At 44.1% G+C, this 23,437-nt stretch overlaps 1 long non-coding RNA gene across 6 annotated transcripts; it reads right to left on the bottom strand.

The window, feature by feature from the left end:
- Window positions 1–866: 866 nt before the first annotated feature.
- On the bottom strand, window positions 867–8,304 carry LOC143809688 (uncharacterized). Of its 6 annotated transcripts, none has more exons than XR_013222400.1 (8): window positions 8,172–8,304; window positions 7,988–8,042; window positions 7,868–7,908; window positions 7,346–7,516; window positions 6,722–6,802; window positions 4,749–5,013; window positions 2,498–2,747; window positions 867–2,043 (listed from the first exon to the last, which is right to left on the bottom strand). It is a non-coding gene; the product is annotated as an uncharacterized LOC143809688 (long non-coding RNA). The 6 variants fall into 6 exon arrangements; XR_013222397.1 differs by lacking the exon at window positions 2,498–2,747 and having other exon boundaries at window positions 1,025–1,220; window positions 1,798–2,043; XR_013222398.1 differs by lacking the exon at window positions 2,498–2,747 and having other exon boundaries at window positions 7,232–7,516.
- Between the last annotated feature and the right edge of the window lie 15,133 nt (window positions 8,305–23,437).

The following is a 23,437-nucleotide window of genomic DNA, read 5'->3' as shown; positions in this document are numbered from 1 at the left end:
ACGGTGGGAACCAGGCATGTAGAGTCCATCCGTTCACCTTTTCTGCGTCGCACAAAGACACGGTGGTTGGAACCAAAGATCTCAAATTTGGACTCATCAGACCAAAGCACAGATTTCCACTGGTCTAATGTCCATTCCTTGTGTTCTTTAGCCCAAACAAGTCTCTTCTGCTTGTTGCCTGTCCTTAGCAGTGGTTTCCTAGCAGCTATTTTACCATGAAGGCCTGCTGCACAAAGTCTCTTCTTAACAGTTGTTGTAAAGATGTGTCTGCTGCTAGAACTCTGTGTGGCATTGACCTGGTCTCTAATCTGAGCTGCTGTTAACCTGCGATTTCTGAGGCTGGTGACTCGGATAAACATATCCTCAGAAGCAGAGGTGACTCTTGGTCTTCCTTTCCTGGGGCGGTCCTCATGTGAGCCAGTTTCTTTGTAGCGCTTGATGGTTTTTGCCACTGCACTTGGGGACACTTTCAAAGTTTTCCCAATTTTTTGGACTGATTGACCTTCATTTCTTAAAGTAATGATGGCCACTCGTTTTTCTTTACTTAGCTGCTTGCCATAATACAAATTTTACCAGTCTATTCAGTAGGACTATCAGCTGTGTATCCACCAGACTTCTGCACAACACAACTGATGGTCCCAACCCCATTTATAAGGCAAGAAATCCCACTTATTAAACCTGACAGGGCACACCTGTGAATTGAAAACCATTCCCGTGACTACCTTTTGAAGCTCATCAAGAGAATGCCAAGAGTGTGCAAAGCAGTAATCAAAGCAAAAGGTGGCTACTTTGAAGAACCTGGAACATAAGACATAATTTCAGCTGTTTCACACTTTTTTGTTAAGTATATAATTCCACATGTGTTAATTCATAATTTTGATGCCTTCAGTGTGAATGTACAATTTTTATAGTCATGAAAATACAGAAAAATCTTTGAATGAGAAGGTGTGTCCAAACAAACTGTATAGTACAGACCAAAAGTTTGGACACACCTTCTCATTTAAAGATTTTTCTGTATTTTCATGACTATGAAAATTGTACAAATCTCAAAAATAACTCCGGCACACTAAAAAGTTCCAAGTGAATAGTAATTTATTACATTTCAAAAAGATGATATTTCATTCCATGACATATCCCGCACACTGTAGCAAAATAAGATAAATGATTCAGGTATCAAAATTCGACGTTTCGGCTTGTTATAAGCCTTTTTCAAGAAATACCTATGTGTGAAATGACATGAACATTGGTTAAATTCTCAATCATATATCAAAAGAATATTACATAAAGAAAATTAAAAAGAAAATTAAACAGGCTTCATCACATTTCCAAAAATGAATAAACAAACTTGAAATATACATATGAGTAGAATCACATCTATCTATTGAATACTAAATTATCAGTGTCAAAAGAAGGTATATATCACCTACATTTACAGTATACATACGCGCCTGCTTGTGTACGTAATAGTATATATGACATATATAATAATCTTAGTTCAGGATTATGTCTATATATAGGAAGGTGAATTTAGTCCATATATAAAAAAAAAAAAAAAAGGAGAAGAAAGATTCATTATTGGCAGCAGTAAAATCAGGGGATATAGTTCTAGGTGCATATGATGAATAAGATGGGTCTGATAATGGAAGGGAGCCCCTTGCTTATTTATATGCCTATATTGCATTACCAAAGGTTATGTAATGCAAAGATGGTGGCTTTATACCCTACGACCCACGTTCAGTGTGAAATACACCAGAGGAAAAAAAAAAAGATCCCAAACGAACAACTACAGTACCTTACCTAAGAAGCAAGTCCGAGCGACCAAAGTCCGTGGTGCGGCACTCAGAGGCCGCGTTGTGCGTCCTCTTATACATATTAGATAACCTCTGTATGAGAGCGCTTCCGAGTGACCGGGAAAGATTGCGAAATGGAGTGCGCATGCGCAGGTCGCCGTGGTGAGCCGAATGAAGACGAAAGAAGCGGAAGAGGCCGGCAGATCATATGACAACCGCGCACCCATGACTAGCGAGGATCGGTGCCTGCCTGCTGCAGAAAGAAGAAAAAAATAAATTATTATCGGATGCCAGGACAATTTATTAAACTGCGTAATAGCAAAAATTGGTATATATACAATAAATGGCATGAATCTCATACAAATGTAAATAAGTAAATAAATAAATACATAGAGAACCTCCATATCATACCTAATGAAACCTAATGAAAATGGACCCTATATGAAAGTTAGTAAGAGAACATAGGAATAAGCAGTAAAGGGTCTGCCTAGAGATAATTACCTAATACATGACTTCATATTCCCTGTTGAGGCCCAGTGGAAAGAGTGTCTGTAGTTTATGCATCCAATATTATTATTATTATTATTTATTTATATAGCACCATTGATTCCATGGTGCTGTACATGAGAAGGGGTTACATCAAAATACAAATATCACTTACAGTAAACAAAACTAACAATGACAGACTGGTACAGAGGCGGGCTTACATTCTACAGGATTAAGGAGACAGTAGGTCGAGGGTTGCAGTAGCTCCAATGGTGTTGAGGTGGCCGTGTGGTCTTTACAGGCTGTAAGCTTCTTTGAAGAGATGGGTTTTCAGGTTTCTTTTGAAGGATCCAAAAGTAGTGGATAACCGGACGTGCTGGGGCACTGAATTCCAGAGGATGGGTGATATTCGGGAGCAGTCTTGGAGGCGATTGGGTGAGGAGCGAATAAGCGTGGAGGAGAGGAGGAGGTCTTGGGAGGACCGGAGATTACGTGAGGGAAGATATTGAGAGATTAGTGTGGAAATATATGGAGGAGAAAGGTGATGGATGGCTTTGTAGGTCAGTGTTAGTAATTTAAACTGGATACGCTGGGAAATTGGGAGCCAGTGAAGGGATTTACAAAGAGGGGAAGCAGGAGTGTGGCAAGAAGAGAGATTAATTAGTCGGGCAGCAGAGTTAAGGATGGACTGGAGGGGTGCGAGAGTGTTAGGCTAGGTTCACATTGTGTTAGGGCAATCCGTTTAGCGCTAGCGGATTGCGCTAACGCAATGTATTTGTGGGGGCCGCATATAGGGGTCGCGCTAACGTCCCCGCTCTCGCAGATCCCCGATCTGCGAGAGCGGGGAACAGACCTCGGGCGCACCGCGGACGCTGCAAGCAGCGTCCGAGGCGCGCCACAAAAGAACGGCACATCGCTAGCGCGTGCCGAAAAAGGCACGCGCTAGCGATGCGCTTCAGGCTGAAACAACATTGCTGTCAATGGGTGCGCTAACGGACCCATTGCACGGCGTTAATTGTGACATTATCGCCGTGCAACGCTGTCCGTTAGCGATCACCCACTAATGCAATGTGAACCTAGCCTTAGAAGGTAGGCCACAGAGGAGTATGTTGCAGTAGTCGAGGCGGGAGATGATTAGGGCATGCACGAGCATTTTGGTAGAGTGTGGGTTGAGGAAACAACAGATTCTGGAAATATTTTTGAGCTGGAGGCAACAGGAGGTGGCGAGAGCTTGGATGTGCGGTTTGAAGGACAGGGCAGAGTCAAGGGTTACTTCGAGGCAGCGGATTTTGGGGACGGGGAAAGTGTGATTTCATTTATTTTGATAGATAGATCAGGTAGGGAAGATATGCGTGATGGAGGAAAGATAATGAGTTCAGATTTGTCCACATTGAGCTTGAGGAAGTGAGAGGAGAAGAAGGAGGATATGGCTGATAGACACTCTGAGATTCTGGAGAGCAGAGAGGTGACATCTGGGCCCGAGAGGTAGATCTGAGTGTCATCATTGTTGTAATAAATCTGGTTAGTGATTCCAGGCCTTCCTGGTGTCCAATGTTGGTATATAAACTGGTGACATCCATAGTGACCAATATAATACCTGGGGGTAAGGGGCCAATGTCTTTCAATAATTGTAAGAAATGTGTGGTATCCTTCAAATAAGAACTCATATTTGGTACGATTGGGGATAAAATCTTCTCTAGTGTTATTGCTTGTGGTGACAGAATTGAATTGGTAGAGGCTACTATGGGTCTCCCGGGGGGTCTAAGCAGGTTTTTATGAACTTTTGGAAATGTATAAAACACATGAATGACCGGATGGACATTAATCAAAAAATCCCCCGATTTCTGGTTGATTGTTCCCGATTATTGATAATGTAACAGCAGTTCTTTAATCTGTCTCCCTATATCAAAGGTGGGGTTATTAGGTATAGGTGTGTAAGTATTGATATCCCCAAGCTGTGAGCGAATTTCATCAATATTATAAGACCTATCTAACACCACAATTGCACCCCCTTATCAGCAGGTTTTATAATTAAATCCCTATTATTTTTTAAATCGATCAGTGACCTGTATTCTTCCTTAGACAAATTATTCTTTATTTTGACAAGACACTTATCTATCGACTCCAAAACGACTTTAACATCCCTTTGTACAACTTCAATAAAGGTCTCCACAGGATGATACGACTGTGGCGGTTGAAATGTGCTGGGATTCCTCAAACCAAGGGATTTCAATGAAAAGCATGTTTGAGCCGATGTTGAACTAGGAGTAACATCCTGTGATATGTGGGAGAAATGTACTTTAAGTCTCAAAGTTCTGAAAAAACAATGCAGTTCTTGATCAACCTGAAATGTATCAAAGTGAGGTACTGGACAAAAGGTTAGACCTTTTTGAAGAAGTGTCATTTCTGTATGGGAGAGGATCTGGGAAGAGATGTTGTACATGATATTGTTGGCGGTAGAGGTATCCCTACCTGAGATCTCGTAGCCATTCTCTGTCGATCCACGTTTCCTCCTTCCCCTCTGCGTCTTCCTTGATGTGGGCAGGCACGACGTTCCTCTAAAAAAGATCCCCGTGGAGCTCCAAAATCACTGTCCGAACTGGTGGAGATAGAGCTGTTGTTTCTCCGGAATGTTCTGGATCCTCTGAAGGAGCCAGTGGAGTGCCATCGATACATTTGATTATTCCTATAGTCGTCTGTGTCTCTCAGGAACTTCGTTCTCTTCTTATCTTGTAAACTGTTGCAAAACACAGAGATAGTTGTCACACTCACGCCCTGACTGGTGGGCATGAGCTCGGGGGGTTTGTGGCCCCACTGTGCCACAAACCAGACTACCCTGGAAGGGGCATGACTATGACAGCTGCCTGGGATTTCACTGGAGCCTCTGATGGTGAGGTCAGGCTTGTGCAGCAGGCAGCTGCCAGGTGCTACTCCAGGGTGGTGTCTGGCTGTGGCTGCTGATCCCACTTGGGAGACAGGAACACCAGGATTGGTGCGGGCATCAGGCAGGACTGGCAGAAGAGCACGGCTGAAACTCAGACGAGTAGGCTGGCACCGCTGAGACACAGGGCTGGCAGAGACACAGGAGAGAACACAGGGCTGGCAGGCACGGCAGAGAACACAGGGCTGGCAGGCACGGCAGAGAACACAGGGCTGGTTTATGTGGTGTATGAAGGAACAGGTAGGGACCTGTTCACACTGGAGGTGCAGGTACGGATATGTAGTATGGAGGAACAGGTAGGGACCTGTTCACAAAGGAGGTGCAGGAAAGGAAACAAGCAGAAAGGAATGAGGCATAAAGGAACAGGTTGGGACCTGTTCACACAGGAGATGCAGGTATGGAAACAAGCCAGAAGGAAAGGAGAATGAAGGAACAGATTGGGACCTGTTCACACAGGAAGAGAACCGCAAGGCTGCGGATAGGAGCGGTAGAGCAGCAAGAGATAGCGCAGCAATAAAAGCTAAGCAGAGCAGAACCACAAGGAATATGGAGAGGAGCTGCAGCAAGAGATTACTGCAGCAGCAGAAGCTAAGCAGAGCGGAACCACAAGGAATGTGGAGAGGAGCTGCAGCAAGAGGTTTCTGCAGCAGCAAAGCAGAGCAGAACCACAAGAAATGCGGAGAGGAGCTGCAGCAAGAGATTACTGCAGCAGCAGAAGCTAAGCAGAGCGGAGCCACAAGGAATGTGGAGAGGAGCTGCAGCAGGAGGTTTCTGTAGCAGCAAAGCAGAGCAGAACCGCAAGGAATGCGGAGAGGAGCTGTAGCAAGAAATTACTGCAGCAAGAGAAGCGGAGCACAGTAGAACGGAGCAGAACCGCAGGAGTGCGGAGCAGAGGTAAAGCCACAAAGGTACAGAGCAGGCAAAGCCGCAAGAGTGTGGAGCGTAAGCAGACTGAGAACACAAGGAAAGACACAGCAGGGAAGGAAGCCACAGACAAGGAGACCGAGATAAGGCTAAGTTCAGACAAGGTAATGGAACAAGACAAGGAACATGAACAAAGACACAGGGACCAGGATATTCTGCCTCCTGGAGGGTGGACAACGAGATCAAGGCAAGAACACAGAGAAAAGCCTCTAGTGAGGGAGTAACACAGAGCAAGGCCTGGCAAACTCAGAAGCTAAACACAAACTGAGCTAACACATTGCACAGGCCCCGTCCACTGGGTGGAGCTGCACTAAATACTGGAGGCCTCTTGGTAATTGGTCAGGAACAGATTAGACAGGTGCACCTGATTCCTATAAGAACCAGAGAGTTCAGGCGCCGCCCCCCTATACACACAGCCAGGAAGCATGCAGAGAGCAGAGGAACAGAATATGGAGCTGGCAAGAAACCGAAACCACATCATGGCCTGGAGCAGTGGGTAAGATAGTGTGAGAGATGAGAGGCCATGCCGTGATGCCAGCAGAGTTGTTACAATAGTATTATCAAGTTTAGTTTTCAATACCTTGAAATCCTCAGGTGAAGTAGTATCGGTCAGTTGTTGTTCACTCGTGGAGATTTTAGTTTTCAAACCCGTAATTTCCTTCTGTAAAAAATCAATTGTCAAAACTATAAGGTCCATGGAACATTTGTTGAGAATAGATTCGAATTTGACACAATAATCAGTATTATCCTGAAATAATGTCGGTCTGAGTGGGACCCTGAGGCCTCTAGGGATGCGGTGTACTTTATGATATTCAGCTAATGTTATCGAATGTAAATCTAATGCTGGAAATCTCCGCAAATCCCTTTCAAAGTCTCTGATCCGTATCTCTTCAGATGTTGTATGGAGAAAGGTCCCGGGGTCGTGACCTGAGATATAATATTTGATGTTTCATCCACGTCTATGAAAATTGTACATTCACACTGAAGGCATCAAAACTATGAATTAACACATGTGGAATTATATACTTAACAAAAAAGTGTGAAACAACTGAAATTATGTCTTATATTCTAGGTTCTTCAAAGTAGCCACCTTTTGCTTTCATTACTGCTTTGCACACTCTTGGCATAATCTTGATGAGCTTCAATAGGTAGTCACCAGAAATGGTCTTCCAACAATCTTGAAGGAGTTCCCTGAGATGCTTACCACTTGTTGGCCCTTTTACCTTCACTCTGCGCCCAGCTTACCCCAAACCATCTCGATTGGGTTCAGGTCTGGTGACTGTGGAGGCCAGGTCATCGGGCGTAGCACCCCATCACTCTCCTTCTTGGTCAATTAGCCCTTACACTGCCTGGAGGTGTGTTTGGGGTCATTGTGCTGTTTAAAAATAAATGAGTTAAACATAACCCAGCACTCAACTTTGCGGTGAAAAACTGAAAAGAATTTATTGATCCCAATGCGTGATAAAGACGTTTCGGTCCCTACACGGGGCCTTCATCAGTAACTGAAAAGATGCATACAGACATATACAATGTAACAGACCATCATGAATGAAGTAAAATTGGAACAAAAAACAGGGAAAAAAACAAGAAAAACAAAAGTATATACAAGCGAATACCACAGATAATGTTCATAGTGGCTACATGACAGACAAAGGTGAATTCACTGTAGAAAGCTGTCACTTATCATGGCATAATGCAACATACTTAGCCATTGTTAGAAACATACCGTACAGAGGGATATGTGGTAAGGAAGACTGCTATGGAAGCCTGTGAGGGAAAAATAATGGTGGTGTTTGAACGCCTATAAGTGAGGCAGGATTGTGAGAAAGCGATGGTGTAGTCTTACCAGTAGCATGAATGTAGTAATGAAACGAGGATTTCCACTTAGGTAGGGACAAAGCCTATACATAAAAGTATATTGGCAGGGGTTAGAGCGTAGCATACGTATATATATATGCGTATATACAGAGAGGCAGTGCGTGCTGGTGCTAAATCGGCATGTATAATGATGGAAGCCGGGTAGTGCGTACCTGTGTCCTGTGGTGCCGCGGTATCCACCGCTGTGGAGAGGACACGAGGAAGTGGACTCCTATATACCCAGCAGTGTGAGGGATCCAGCCGGAGTGCAGTTCCAGTTTCCAGATGTGGGCCGGACTGCACTGCGCATGTGCGGAAGTGACGCGTGTATGGAGATGTCACTCAATGCGTTCCACCGCCGAGAGATTTATGCGTTCCACTCATAGAGAGTGATGGGGCTCTGTCTGTACTGGATTGGGAGTGTATAACGGGCGTGTGTCCGCAGTGGAATGTGTAATAATAACGGAACGGATCGCTACTTGGTGGACATAATGGGGTTACCTGACTGTGGGAGTGTGTTATGACACAGGGGAGAAGAGGAAAAAGGGGAAACTAAAAGGGGAAGGGTATAAATGAAAAGTAAAGGAAAACAGGACTAGGTACAAAATGACCAAGTGCACTTATCAGTTAGAGAGGTGATGCAGACCGGTTCATATTGGACACATAGGTGAGGTGAAGAGATGCTAAACGTGCAGGTTTCTATTCAGTGTTCAGCGGTGTCCGTGGGTCAATAGAGGCGACTCTGGAGGGATAAAGAGAAAGTATTAGTGTCTGAACAGAAAAGCATTCTAAATCACTTATAAAAATGCCATCAGGTCATAATCCTTATTTAGACCCTTGGGAGAGAGAGTTTCCAATGTATGAATCCAGAACCCTTCCCGTTTTTTTAATAAAGTAACCCTGTCGCCACCTCTCCTAGGAGGTGGAACTGAATCAATAACTTGGTACCTGAGCTGTGATACCGAGTGCCCATGGGACTGAAAATGGTTAGGGATTGGTAGTAGTAGATTATTGCACTGGATTGTAGACTTGTGTTTAGAGATCCTGTTTCTCACGGGCTGTGTAGTTTCACCGATGTAGAGGAGGCCACATGGGCATTTTATCGCACGTGAAAAAATCTTTGATGGGGAAGATTTTACCAGACCTGGGGTGATGGAAAGTATTACCTCTTTGGATATTGTTACACTGGGCACAGTGTAAACAGGGAAATGTACCCGTTTTAGGTTTGGCTAAGAAGCGTTGTCTTTGAGGGATGCTTGGGCCAATGTCGGCCCTAACTAAATTGTCCCTAAGGTTTGGCGGTCTCTTGAAACAGAGTAAGAAGGGTTCCCTGAATTCCGGCACATTGGGATGAGCAGTGGCCAACAAGTGCCAGTGTTTTCTAATGGACTTATGCAGTATATATGAAGCAGGGTGGTAGAGATGGACAAACGGAATGCGTTTGTCCGTATTTCTGACAGGGGTGGTAGGTGGGGGGTCCCTTGTTGTGATGGACAAAGCAACATATATATCTGAGATTAATAGACAACTAGGTGATACCACGGTATATACTAAACTCACTAAGGATCCCACTTCGGAGATCCGTATGAAAATTGAGTCCATTCTGTCTAAATACTCTTCACTTGGCATCCTTGATGTCAAGACTCATCAATTCCTAAAAAAGGAGAATCCCACAACACCGGTATTCTATATCTATATATTCTTTGTGTGGACCTTCTGACAACTGTGTTGTATAACAACTTTTTTCTGTTTCAGAGTTCCTTCTTCCTGCAGACCCGTGGGACTGCCATGGGCTCCAATGTAGCGCCCCCTTATGCTAATACCTACATGTCTGATTTTGAATCTTCTATCATTTATCAACATCCCTTATATATCAATAACGTTTCCCTCTGGAAACATTATATTGATGACATATTTTGCATTTGGGGGGGCTCATTGGAGTCCCTACAGGAGTTTTTTGCGTTTCTCAACGATGCCTGGCCAGGGATCAAATTCACTATGAATTATGACCACCACGCCATCAATTTTTTGGACACTATAGTCCTTATAGATTGTGAGGGCTTACTATCCACCGACCTCTATATTAAACCAACGGATAGGAATAGTATACTTCATTTTCAAAGTTTCCATCCCCCTCCAGTCAAACGTTCTATCCCAAGATCCCAGTTTCATAGAGTCAAACGCATCGTCCCAGATGGCCCTCTGAGAAACAAACGTCTCCAGGACATGACCAATAAATTTGAAAAGAGGGGTTACCCTCCCAATGTCCTAGAACAATCAAGGGACCCCCCACCTACCACCCCTGTCAGAAATACGGACAAACGCATTCCGTTTGTCCATCTCTACCACCCTGCTTCATATATACTGCATAAGTCCATTAGAAAACACTGGCACTTGTTGGCCACTGCTCATCCCAATGTGCCGGAATTCAGGGAACCCTTCTTACCCTGTTTCAAGAGACCGCCAAACCTTAGGGACAATTTAGTTAGGGCCGACATTGGCCCAAGCATCCCTCAAAGACAACGCTTCTTAGCCAAACCTAAAACGGGTAAATTTCCCTGTTTACACTGTGCCCAGTGTAACAATATCCAAAGAGGTAATACTTTCCATCACCCCAGGTCTGGTAAAATCTTCCACATCAAAGATTTTTTCACGTGCGATTCTTCCTTCGTAGTGTATATGATAAAATGCCCATGTGGCCTCCTCTACATCGGTGAAACTACACAGCCCGTGAGAAACAGGATCTCTAAACACAAGTCTACAATCCGGTGCAATAATCTACTACTACCAATCCCTAACCATTTTCAGTCAAATGGGCACTCGGTATCACAGCTCAGGTACCAAGTTATTGATTCAGTTCCACCTCCTAGGAGAGGTGGCGACAGGGTTACTTTATTAAAAAAACGGGAAGCGTTCTGGATTCATACATTGGAAACTCTCTCTCCCAAGGGTCTAAATAAGGATTATGACCTGATGGCATTTTTATAAGTGATTTAGAATGCTTTTCTGTTCAGACACTAATACTTTCTCTTTATCCCTCCAGAATCGCCTCTATTGACCCACGGACACTGCTGAGCACTGAATAGAAACCTGCACGTTTAGCATCTCTTCACCTCACCTATGTGTCCAATATGAACCGGTCTGCATCACCTCTCTAACTGATAAGTGCACTTGGTCATTTTGTACCTAGTCCTATTTTCCTTTACTTTTCCTTTATATCCTCCCTTTTAGTTTCCCCTTTTTTCTCTTCTCCCCTGTGTCATAACACACTCCCACAGTCAGGTAACCCCATTATGTCCACCAAGTAGCGATCCATTCCGTTATTATTACAAATTCCACTGCGGACACACGCCCGTTATACGCTCCCAATCCAGTACAGACAGAGCCCCATCACTCTCTATGAGTGGAACGCATAAATCTCTCGGCAGTGGAACGCATTGAGTGACATCTCCATACACGCGTCACTTCCGCACATGCGCAGTGCAGTCCGGCCCACATCTGGAAACCGGAACTGCACTCCGGCTGGATCCCTCACACTGCTGGGTATATAGGAGTCCACTTCCTCGTGTCCTCTCCACAGCGGTGGATACCGCGGCACCACATGACACAGGTACGCACTACCCGGCTTCCATCATTATACATGCCGATTTAGCACCAGCACGCACTGCCTCTCTGTATATACGCATATATATATACGTATGCTACGCTCTAACCCCTGCCAATATACTTTTATGTATAGGCTTTGTCCCTACCTAAGTGGAAATCCTCATTTCATTACTACATTCATGCTACTGGTAAGACTACACCATCGCTTTCTCACAATCCTGCCTCACTTATAGGCGTTCAAACACCACCACTATTTTTCTATTTTCTAAATTATATATATATATATATATATATATATATATATATATATATATATATATATATATATATATATATATATATATATATATATATATATATATATATGTATGTTGGTACACATGCAGAAGTTACATGCATGTTCACATTGGCCACAAAACACATTAAAACCTACAAGAGAAAAAGTAAGCAAAAACCCTGATGTAACTAAGTAAAAAAGAAAAAGTGCATTTAAATAACAGAGTTTTTAGTAATACTGTTTTTTTTTAAATAAAAAAATAGCACAAAAGCCATCCCACCGTGTCAAGGTAACTCCGATAGTGACAGTCCTACACTGTCTAATATTAAAACCTTACCATGTGTCAATGTTGACCTCAGTGTGAATAAGGACAGACAAAATGACTGGGCCCAACCAGGGAACTCCAGACTGGGGAAGCCTTATATACAATCTCTAGCTCAGAAACAGGGAGGCCACACCCCGGCTTGCACAGAATGCAACAATACAAAGAAAAAAATACAAAAATTGAGCTTGAGTTGGTACACATACAGAAGTTAAAGGCATGTTCACATTGGCCACAAAACATTAAAACCTATCAGAGTTACCTTGACGCGGTGGGATGGCTTTTGTGCTATTGTTTGATCAAAAAACAGTATTACTAAAAACTCTGTGTTTCTTTTTCTTTTTTACTTAGTTACATCAGGGTTTTTGCTTACCGTTTCTCTTTTAGGTTTTAATATATACATATATATATATATATATATATATATATATATATATATATATATATATATATATATATATATATATATATATAATTACGTGAACATCACCAAAAAAAATCATTTATTTACCTCACAGCGCTGACAAGGTGGGGGGGGGGGCGCTCCCTGAAGAAGACATGGCTAGCTAGCTGGCTGGCTGCTGGCTGGCCTGGAGCAGGTTCAGCTCTGGCTGACAGCAAGTTCAGCTCTGGCTCTGGTGGCAGGTTCAGCTCTGATGGCAGGTCTGTGTCTTGTTGGCTGGTAAATGGATGAATGGTAAATGACAGGCTTTATATCTGTTTCCTAATTGGGGGATGGCCAATTGTATTGGAGCATGCTCAGTTGAAAAAAATGAAATCCGGCACCGGATCTGTCATTTGCATTCCGGCTCCCATAGGATTCCATTCTAGCAAAAAGCCGGAAGCACTGGATCTGGCGCTATCGTATTTTCGCCGCAGACAAAAAATTAACTTTTTACGTTTTTTCCAGATGCTGGACTAACACTTTTCGCCGGATCCAGCGAAAGACTGATGAAACGTGAGGCCATCCGGTGCAATCTGGCGCTAATACAAATCTATGAGACCAAAACGGATCCGGCGGCAGGTTTCGCCGGATCCCGTTTTTCAAAAATCGCCGTATTGAGCCTGACGGCAAAAACCTGATGTGTGAAAGCAGCCTTACATAGTCACCTTTATAACAGACTCTTGTCCCCAGACTCAATTATTCAGTCAGACTTTAACCTCTACAAAGGGACATCTGCCTAACTGAGCTCCTAATCCACTTCAAGGAAAGGCTTAATTCTGGCAATATCTGCCCAATAAGAGAGCATGGCACAGAATCAAAATGCATAAACTGTGCAAGAGTACATCAGGGTACAACTACAGATTTGGCATTGAACCTCCTGAATATTGATAAGTGAATTTGTTTGGAAAATGATCGCCAAACATAAATTCGGCATGAATATGACACATTCGGATTCGTGATTGGAAACACGAGCAACATTTTTTAAAATTGTAAAAAAAATCGGTATAATTCGGTAAAAAGTGCAAGAAAATATTTGCGTTGCCACAAAAGTATTTTTAGCACTTTAGCAATGATAATGTTAGTGTATCATCAGCGTTTGTCACGTGTTTGATGAGGGGAGGGGGTTTGCAGAGCTCAGAGGCGCGGCGTTCTTGTAAAGATTTTTCTTTTTTTCTAACTTTATGTGTGCGCATTGCGGCTAGCCAATCAGGGCACAGGAAACACCCACAATGTCCTCACACCACGGCTTGTGTCATTGGCTGCTGAAATCACATGTCCCTCTCCATATAAATAGCGGATATGTTGTTTTAGCGCCATTTTGACACTGATACAGCGCAGATAGCCTGCTCCTGATGCTGCTACTGTTTGCATCAAGATTTCAGCTATTTAGTTAGGCGATTGTATATGAGTCAGAAAGTGTAGCTAGATAGTGACCAGTGTGGCTGTAAAATGTACCTTCCGGAATTTTTTTTGTGTGGCAATACTGAGATTCTCAGACAAAGCCGGCAGGGCACATGTCTTAAAAGTGTGTTGTGCACAGCTTCTATTGTGCTCCATGCACGAGTATAGCATTCTAAATAATATTATTTCAGTAGCTAAATGTGGAAAAGCCTACTGTATCCCACATTGTAGCTAGTTGGGTAGGTGGTTGCATATCAGTCAGATAGTGTAGCTAGATAGTGTCCAGTGTGGTTGCAAAATTTACCTTCTGTATTTTTATTTTTTTTGGGAGGGCGTTTCTGATGTTTCTTAGACAAGGTGAGCAGGGCACATGTCCTACAAGTGTGTTCTGCACTGCTTCTGAGTCGCCCGCCAGGGCAGTGGGGTACCCGGTACCGGGTCCGTTGTTCACAGGGGGATGTCACGGTGGCGACCTGGTCCGTGGCCCTGGGTGCCCATGCAAAAGGGGGAAATTGAATAAAGTTTATGTTCGTGATGCCACCTGTGGTATTCGGTCAGTGGCGACCGACGCTGCTTTAAGGGGTCCTCTGGGGTATAACTTCCCACAGGTGAAGTATATCCCCAGGGCTCCCGATGTGTAAATGGAAGATGGTGAATGGTGCAGTAAAGAACGAGGACACAGGTTTGCAGTCTCTTTACCTGGTTTACTGAAGACTTCAGGAAGCCACAGTCCAGGGTACCAGATCACAGGGCAGGCAGGGTCCGGCCGGCTTCAAAGCAAATCCAGAGTCCCCTTTACCAGGTGGAGTTAAAAGCCTTCCTCTAGCGCGGTGGTGTTGTAGTCCCTTACTGCCTATGGCTTCAGATAAGGTCCTCACAGTTCTTCTCTCTGTCCGCCATATAGGATAGGACAATACCTGTATGACAGGTAACTCGAGCCTTTTTACAGGGACTCTATCACACCCCGGGCTCTATGTGTTACGGTGTCTTCAGGTGTGTGTGGCGGACAGGTAACTTGCAATTCAGCTGTCCTGATGGTCTCTGATGTAAGTCTTAGAGTCCCTTACAACCTCGGTGTGCCGGCTACTGGTTATCTGCGCTTTGCCAGGGAGACAGTCTGTTCCCTGCTGGCCTCCCCCTGGTGTCCTTGCCTGTGCCTCGCTCTCCTTCACTCTCACTGAACGATGTCCTTTCCTTCTGTATCTCTATCCACGAGCTGCAGCACTTTCTTGTGGCTGCACGACTCCTCTTGCATTCTTCCTGCCTCAGACTGCTCCAGTCTGCTTCCTGGCACTATCTGACTGAAAACTCTAACTAACTTTCCCTCCAAACCACAATATATATAGGGAAGTCACATAGAAAATAGGATCAAAAGCTCCCCCTTGTGGCCTGGAGTGTGAACATGTTGTGTGCAATGTGATTACCTGATGAGAGTTATCTTTCATCGCTTCCAAGCGTAACATCACTCTCCCCATGAGGAAAGCAATGCTACTGTAATGATCAGGACCATGGGGCACCACACTTCTATTGTGCTCTATGCACAGGTATAGTATATTAAATAATATTTTTTTCACTAGCTAAATGTGAAAAAGCCTGCTGTATCCCACCTTGTCATTTATTGCTGTGGTGACATGAAACAGTCTTCAGACTTAAGGCACATTACAAAAAAAGATTTTTTTCTGTTGATGAATGTGATACAGCCCGCCGTATCACACATTGTGAGGGTGGCCCAGAGTGGTAGTCATGGCTGAGGACTTCTGCTCTATCACACCCTGGCCTCCCCTCACATAAACATGCTGTCCATTAGTAAGTGTACCTGGATCTCCAGGTCCAACTCCTTTAGAGTCTCCTCTCTTTTGCAGGAGACTCTCTCCAGACGATTTCACACAAACTGAGGCACAGTCCATTGCAACTTTTAAATGAACGACTTTACTAGTTTCTTTACACAGCACATCCTTGTACTCCACAGCTTTTTTCACAGGTTGCACAATACACTTTACTTCATCTTTCCCTGCACTTCTGTCATGGCTACACAGCATGTACCCAGGTCGGACAGCCCCAGACGGTCTCTCAGCGTCCTCCCTGTTTGACTCTGCCTCGGTTAGACACTCTTCTGTCTGTTTCGCACCAGACGTCAGATTATCTGTACCCGAAGTCAGTTGCCACATGGCGAGTGACCTGCCCTTCTGTACTGCCATAGCTTTTCCTATGGTACTTCTTATGGCCTCCAGTACATTACAGGGACCTACCGCCTTTAACGGTAACGCAGCATCCTCTCTGAGTCTCCTGCTTCCCTGTACTCTCCTGCAGGGGTGGAAGTCAGCCTGTTCTCCCTGGTTCTTTGGAACCGCTTGTTAAAAAAGCAGCCGGTTCCCCAAACTGGGGAGATTCAGAGCCGTGATCCGGTACCACACCTCCCAACCTTCCCGTATCCCACTGGGGAGTCCCAATTTGAGAGGGCCCCGTGGTCCCGCACTGCAGAGCTGCATCCCTCCACCCGCAGAGAGCCGCACACCACATGTGTGGCTGACGCTGCTCTGTGCGCACAGGACCTGTGATGAGGTCACAGGAGGGGAGGAGTCAGGAGTCACATGATCAGGGGCCTCCGTGTATACAGGACTCTGCTGTGCTGTCATGGTGCTGGATGAAGTTAAGCTAAGCTTATGTGTGGGGTCAGGAGGTGTTTACAGTGTGGATGTAGAGCAGAGCCGTGTGTGTGTGTACCAGATGTGTATGAGGTGTGTGTGTATGAGGTGTACAGAGCGGAGCCATTTGTGTATGAGGTGTACAGAGTGGAGCCGTGTGTGTATGAGGTGTACAGAGCGAAGCTGTGTGTGTACGAGGTGTACGGAGTGGAGCCGCGTGTGTAGGAGTAACTATGTGTGTCCATTATACTGTAGGCAGTATCATGTGTGGCCTTTATCCAGTATGGAGCATCATGTGTGGCCATTATACTGTATGCAGTATCATGTGTGGCCATTATACAGTATGGAGCATCATGTGTGGCCATTATACAGTATGGAGCACTATGTGGGGCTATTATACTGTACGCAGCATCATGTGTGGCCATTATGCAGTATGGAGCAACATTTGTGGCCATTATACAGTATGGAGCATCATTTGTGGCCATTATACAGTATGTAGTGTCATGTGTGGCCATTATACAGTATGAAGCATCATGTAGGGCCATTATACAGTATGTAGCATCATGTGGGGCAATTATACTGTATGGAGCATCATATAGGGCCATTATACAGTATGGAGCATCATGTGTGGCCATTATACAGTATGGAGCACTGTGTGGTCATTTACAGTATGGAGCATCATGTGTGGCCATTATACAGTATGGATCATCATGTGTGGCCATTATACAGTATGGAGCACTGTGTGGTCATTTACAGTATGGAGCATCATGTGTGGCCATTATACAGTATGGAGCATCATGTGTGGCCATTATACAGTATGGAGCATCATGTGTGGCCATTATACAGTATGGAGCATCAAGTGTGACCATATTTTTTTGTTTATAATTATTGTTTATGAAACAGTGTGATCAGCAGTGCTAAATGGGTGAGGTTGGGATGTGGATATGGGTATGACTAGTTGTGAAATGGGTGTGGTCAGAGGCACCTCAAACTTTATCCCTCTTTCCCTTCTTCAAAAGTTGGGAGGTATGGTTTGACTGCGCCCCACACTAACTATATGTTTGAGGAAAAGGTGTGTGTAAATGGGTATGGCTTAAAAAATGGGTGTGGTTTTCCTACACACAAACACAGAACCTGTTGTTAAAAATTTAATTCCCACCCCTGCTCTCCTGGCCTCCTTCAGCTTCTGCACCACACTGCTGTATCCCGCTGTAGCTTTATCTTTCTGTTTTCCTGGCCTGTTGCTGTCCTGGCCTGTGGCTATGGATGGCTGGGCTCCTGTCTTAAAACGTTATGGAGCTAACTGCCCTGTTAGTGCGCTACCGCCCAATTGATTCAAATTCTAGATGTTTCCCAGGTTAACGGCCATTAGCTCCTTCCACTTAACTATTTACATTCCACCCCATCTAGTGGGCCAACTAGGGTACTACGCTCTCCCTAATAAATATTAGAAACAATACAATATTTAAAAATATAAATAAGCATTAAATATCCATAACATACAGTATTTCAGGGCTTTAGTCAACCCCCATACAACATTGTCACGTTGTTGTGGTGATATGAACCTGTCTGCAGACCTAACGCACATTAAAACAAATTATAATTTTTTCTGTTGATAAATGTGATACAGCCTGCTAAATCCAACATTTTCATTTAGTGCCGTTGAAATTCTTCTGTGTGCAGAGCTGTTGCACATTAATTTTTTTTTGTTTTTTACAAACGTAATACATCAGGCAAGATCTGAGTTTGAAATTGCTTTGAGCCTATCTTCTAGATTATGTGCTACTTTGGCATCCAATTTCTCACGGTCATCTTTTATACATAGCTTGAGACACGCATCTGTTACACCTATCTTCTGACGAGCATCTAACACTCTCTGGTAATTGGTGTTGGGTAGATGAGTAGTAGTTGTAGGCTGGATCCTGGATCTTGTAGTTCCCATAGCCGCCCTGTTATAGATCCTGTTGTACGTTCCCATTCCCACCCAAATAAATTATTCTGTTACTAACGTCATACAGTATGGGACATGTCACTTTTAAAGTGTTTGGAGCATCAAGTCAATCTTATACAGGTCTTTTCGACAGGCCCAAATAATTCTTCCATTACTAACATCATATAGCAGGGGACATGTCACTTTTAAATTATGTGGAGGCTATCTTCTCGATTATGTGCATCTTTGGCATCCAATTTCTCACGTGCATCTTTTATACCTAGATTGAGACATGCACCTGTTACACCTTTCTTCTGACGAGCATCAAACACTCTCTGGTAATTGGTGATGGGTAGATAAGTAGAAGTTGTAGGCTGGATCCTGGATCTTGTACTTTCCATACCTGCACTGTTTATTGATCCTGTTGTAAGTTACATAGTTACATAGTTATTGAGGTTGAAGGAAGACTTTAAGTCCATCTAGTTCAACCCATAGCCTAACCTAACATGCCCTAACATGTTGATCCAGAGGAAGGCAAAAAAAACCCATGTGGCAAAGAGTAAGCTCCACATTGGGGAAAAAAATTCCTTCCCGACTCCACCTACGGCAATCAGACTAGTTCCCTGGATCAACGCCCTATCAAGGAATCTAGTGTATATACCCTGTAACATTATATACTTTTCAAGAAAGGCATCCAGTCCCCTCTTAAATTTAAGTAACTAATCACTCATTACAACATCATACGGCAGAGAGTTCCATAGTCTCACTGCTCTTACAGTAAAGAATCCACGTCTATTATTATGCTTAAACCTTCTTTCCTCCAGACGTAGAGGATGCCCCCTTGTCCCTGTCTCAGGTCTATGATTAAAAAGATCATCAGAAAGGTCTTTGTACTGTCCCCTCATATATTTATACATTAAAATAAGATCACCCCTTAGTCTTCGTTTTTCCAAACTAAACAGCCCCAAATGTAATAACCTATCTTGGTATTGCAGACCCCCCAGTCCTCTAATAACCTTGGTCGCTCTTCTCTGCACCCGCTCTAGTTCAGCTATGTCTTTCTTATACACCGGAGACCAGAACTGTGCACAGTATTCTAAGTGTGGTCGAACTAGTGACTTGTATAGAGGAAAAATTTTGTTCTCCTCATGAGCATCTATTCCTCTTTTAATACATCCCATTATTTTATTTGCCTTTGTAGCAGCTGCCTGACACTGGCCACTGAATGTGAGTTTGTCATCCACCCATACACCCAGGTCTTTTTCATTGACAGTTTTGCCCAGAGTTTTAGAATTAAGCACATAGTTATACATCTTATTACTTCTTCCCAAGTGCATGACCTTACATTTATCCCCATTAAAGCTCATTTGCCATTTATCAGCCCAAGCTTCTAGTTTACATAAATCATCCTGTAATATAAAATTGTCCTCCCCTGTATTGATTACCCTGCAGAGTTTAGTGTTATCTGCAAATATTGAAATTCTACTCTGAATGCCCCCTACAAGGTCATTAATAAATATGTTAAAAAGAAGAGGGCCCAATACTGACCCCTGTGGTACCCCACTGCTAACCGTGACCCAGTCCGAGTGTGCTCCATTAATAACCACACTTTGTTTCCTATCCCTGAGCCAGCTCTCAACCCACTTACACATATTTTCCCCTATCCCCATTATTCTCATTTTATGTATCAACCTTTTGTGTGGCACCGTATCAAAAGCTTTTGAAAAGTCCATATACACTACATCTACTGGGTTCCCTTGGTCCAGTCTGGAACTTACCTCTTCATAGAAGCTGATCAAATTAGTCTGACATGAACGGTCCCTAGTAAACCCGTGTTGATACTGGGTCATGAGGTTATTCCTCTTCAGATACTCCAGTATAACATCCCTTAGAATGCCCTCCAGGATTTTACCCACAGTAGAGGTTAAGCTTACTGGCCTATAATTTCCGAGTTCAGTTTTTGTCCCCTTTTTGAATATCGGCACCACATTTGCTATACGCCAGTCCTGTGGTACAGACCCTGTTATTATGGACTCTTTAAAGATTAAAAATAATGGTCTATCAATGACTGTACTTAATTCCTGCAGTACTCGGGGGTGTATCCCATCCGGGCCCGGAGATTTGTCAATTTTAGTGATTTTTAGACGCCGCCGTACTTCCTGCTGGGTTAAGCAGGTAACACTTAATGGGGAATTTTTGTTATCACTGATCATATTGTCTGCCATGGGATTTTCTTGGGTAAATACTGATGAAAAAAAAGTCATTTAGCATATTGGCTTTTTCCTCATCCTCATCCACCATTTCACCCAGACTATTTTTAAGGGGGCCAACACTATCATTTTTTTTTTGTTTCTTACTATTTATGTAGTTAAAGAATATTTTGGGATTATTTTTACTCTCTCTGGCAATGAGTCTCTCTGTCTCAATTTTTGCTGCCTTGATTTGCTTTTTACAGAATTTATTTAATTTTCTGTATTTATTTAATGCCTCATCACTACCTACTTCCTTTAATTCTCTAAATGCTTTCTTTTTGTCACTTATTGCCCCCCTTACAGCTCTATTTAGCCATATTGGTTTCCTCCTATTTCTAGTATGTTAATTCCCATACGGTATATACTGTGCACAGGTCCTATCCAGGATGCTAATAAACGTCTCCCATTTTCTTTGTGTATTTTTATGTCTCAGGATATCGTCCCAGTTAATTGCACCAGGATCATCTCTCATCCGTTGGAAATTTGCCCTCCTGAAGTTTAGTGTCCTTGTTACCCCTCTACTACACATCTTATTAAAGGATACATGAAAACTTATTATTTTGTGATCACTATTCCCCAAGTGACCCCCAACCCTTATATTTGCTATGCGGTCTGGCCTGGTTAATATTAGGTCTAGCAGTGCCCCCCTTCTTGTTGGGTCCTGAACCAGTTGTGAAAGGTAATTGTCTTTCATAGTTGTCAAAAACCGATTACCTTTGCTGGAACTGCAGGTTTCTGTTCCCCAATCTATTTCAGGGTAGTTGAAGTCCCCCATAATAATGACTTCTCCTTGAGTCGCAGCTTCATCTATTTGCTTTACGAGGATAGTCTCCATTGCTTCCATTATTTTTGGAGATTTATAACAAACCCCTATCAGTAATTTATTATTTTTTCCCCTCCCCTTATCTCCACCCACAGGGACTCTACATTTTCATTAAATTCACCTATATTATCACGCCGGATGGGTTTTAAGGACGATTTTACATACAGACACACCCCACCCCCTCGTTTATCTGTACGGTCATTTCTGAAAAGGCTATAGCCCTGCAAAAGTTAACAGCCCAGTCATGGCTCTCATCCAGCCATGTTTCAGATATCCCCACCATGTCATAATTATGCTCCAACAACATTAATTCTAATTCGTCCATTTTGTTGGCGAGGCTTCTGGCATTAGTATACATGCACTTGATGTTCCTCTCTGTACCTCTATTCTTTCTTAAAATATTAACTGTTCTAACCACACCCCCCATGCCACTGCCACCCCCAACTTCCTTATTTGTGCCCAGGTCTCTTTCTGCCCTATCTTCCCCTCCTATAAATTGAATACCCTCCCCCCAATCCCTAGTTTAAACACTCCTCCAACCTTCTAGCCATTTTCTCCCCCAGCACAGCTGCACCTTCCCCATTGAGGTGCAGCCCGTCCCTAGCGTAGAGCCTGTAGCCCACTGAGAAGTCGGCCCAGTTCTGCAGGAACCTAAACCCCTCCTTCCTACACCAATTCTTGAGCCACTTATTGTAGCGCTCCCACTGCCGCAGGGCCGAGGGGTACCCGGTACCGGGCCTCTGAGTCTCTGCTCTGTGGTTGTCACGGTGGCTAGACCCGGTCCGTGACCCTGCTGAGGGGCGTACAATAAAGGTGGAGGGAATGGTGATGATGTTGTGGTGCGGTGCAGGTTGCAGTAAATAACGAGGACACCAGATTGCAGTCTCTTAACCTCTTTACTGAAGGCTTCAGGATCCTCAAGCCAGAATACGGTTAACCGGGCTGCGCAAGCCTGGCCGGTCCAATGGCACATCCAGAGCTCCCTTTGCAGGTGGAAATCTATGCCTACCTTCTAGCGCTTGTGTGTTGTAGTCCTTCCCTGCTAAGCACCACGGGATAGTCCTCACAACTGTTGTGTCTGTTTCTCGTGTTCCCTCACAACTCGATTCTGATGTTCTTCCACGTCCCCCAGATCTTATGGTTAGGACGCACCCGTATGACGGGGAGGCTTGGGGCTCTTCCGGGACTCTAGCGTCGCCCCACTCCTGTTGTTACCCCCCTGTGTCTTCCTAGGTCAATTGGGTGAGACAGCCCGCCTATAACTGACTGTCCTGCCGTAGGTTTGAAGTTTGGCCTGGAGCTCTATACTTCCTCGACGTTCCGGCCACCGGTTACGCGCCTCAGTAGGATGTTGAGTCGTCTTACAGCACGACTCCTACTGGTATTCTCCTTGTTGCGTTGATCTCGTTTCTCACTCAGCACAATGAACCTCGCTTCTTGTCCTTTCTTGGGGTACCGCCGCTATATCGTGCAGGCACGGTCCCGTAACGTTCTCTCTGGTCGCTAGGCCTCTGTCAGGATCCCACCCCTGACAGGGACCCCTCTGAATCTTCCCCCTACAACACCCTCTGCCACAAGGTGTTGCCTGGTTCCAACCCAGTCAGCTTTCTGATCTAACTTCCTGCCTAACCCCCCGTTTTACCAGATTGTGAGGAGTGGCCTAATACATAGAACCCTTAGCTCCCCCTGGAGGCCAGACTGTGAAGTGTATTGGTGTCTGTGATACCTGGTCAGATGA

Source organism: Ranitomeya variabilis, chromosome 2 (assembly GCF_051348905.1).
Source record: "Ranitomeya variabilis isolate aRanVar5 chromosome 2, aRanVar5.hap1, whole genome shotgun sequence".
NCBI classification, from domain to species: Eukaryota; Metazoa; Chordata; class Amphibia; order Anura; family Dendrobatidae; genus Ranitomeya; species Ranitomeya variabilis.
This window is presented reverse-complemented; position numbering and strand designations above follow the sequence as displayed.